Source organism: Mandrillus leucophaeus, unplaced genomic scaffold, assembly GCF_000951045.1.
Source record: "Mandrillus leucophaeus isolate KB7577 unplaced genomic scaffold, Mleu.le_1.0 Scaffold5, whole genome shotgun sequence".
Taxonomy (NCBI): Eukaryota; Metazoa; Chordata; class Mammalia; order Primates; family Cercopithecidae; genus Mandrillus; species Mandrillus leucophaeus.
In genome coordinates this window covers 6,423,861-6,425,441 of record NW_012105364.1, presented here as the reverse complement: position 1 = coordinate 6,425,441, position 1,581 = coordinate 6,423,861, and positions in this window count along the sequence as shown.

Here is a 1,581-nt window from a genome sequence, read left to right as displayed (position 1 = left end):
CTAGAGTGAAATGGCACAATCACAGCTCATTGTAGCCTCAACTTCCCAGGCTCAAGCAACTAGCTTGAACTACATGTGTGTGCCACCATGCCCAGCTAATTTTTAATTTTTTTTTTTGTAGAAAGGAGGGGAGGAAGGGTCTCATTATGTTGCCCATGCTGGTCTCGAACTCCTGGCCTCAAGTGATCCTTAAGGAGGTATTTTTAAAACTGTTTTTGAAATAATGCCTCCTGAGGCAGCCTGCTTTATTGTTAATGCCCATTAGATGTGTTTCCCTGTAGGCACAAGCTCAGAAACCTTCCCAAGAAGACCCATGATTCCCACTGCCTTCAGTTCAGGCCCCTCAAATTGGCAAGATCTTCCATTACCTCTCCAAACTTACCATCCATGCTTTCCTTTCATTGCTTCCCCCTCACTCCTTTTTTTTTTTTTTTTTTACCTTCCTCATTTGCTACCTGGTCTGAGAATTTACCCTCCACTCTGCCCTCCACTTGTCCTTATTCCTATTACTCTTCTTGCTGAATAGTCCATTTGGGACTTCCTTAGTTCAGCCTTAGTCATATCTTCCTCTGAAGCCTTCTCTGACTACCACCAAGGGTCACTGACACTCCTTTGTCTGAACGCCATAAGCATTAGTTGTAAAACTTTCACATTGACAGTAACTAGCTTGCTTTCATGAGCTTAACTGTTTCATGAGCTTACTACTTGTCTCAATTTGATTTTAAACTATAGAGGCTTTATGTGCTAAGAACGCCACAGGTTTACATTCCATTTGTGTTGAAGCTATAGTATCCTTTATTTGATACTTGTTTTAATTTTATGACATGAAATGACTAAATGGATGATTTACTAAGTTCCTCTTAAACCAGGGACATGCAACGGGTTCGTCCCATTCCCTTCACTTAACATTACTGAGCTGGGCAGTAAGCTCAGAGCTGCAGATATAAAGATGAATAGACAGATACCTACCCAGGAGCTTACTCTAGAAGAGGACAGATGGATAAGCTACATTTTATAGCAGAATTTGGCAAAGTGTACTGAAGCTATAAACAGCTATGATAGTAAATAAGGTAAGAATTATGCTTAGTGGGGTCAGGGAAAGCTTCTAGAGCTAACATCTGAACTGGGGCTTCTATCGGCAAGGCAGAAAATCAGGAAAACGCACTTAATCCTGGCAGAGGAAGCCTCTTGATCAAAAATCTTAAAGATGAAAAAGGACCGGCTGTTAGGAAACACAGATGATGGTGCCCAGAACGCAAGATGAGGGGGAGTGTTGGGAGATGGAGCTGAAAGATACGCTGGTGCCAAAGACTGAAGAGCCTCCCGTAGATAGCACAGGGCGCAGCGCTGAAGGGAAAGAAAAAGTTGGGATTGTTCAATAAAGTTGGTGACTGATTCAGTCGGATTAATTCCGCCCTGGTGGCCTTGTGGGAATAAAGATAACCAGCAGGATAGTCTAAGAAGCCCTGTGGAAGCAGAGTCAAGAGCTGTGAATGGGGACGTGGCAGCCAAACGGCCGCGCCCACGCCACCCACAGTACGGGGCTGAGGCTGGGGCTGGGGCTGGGGCTGGGGCTGGGGC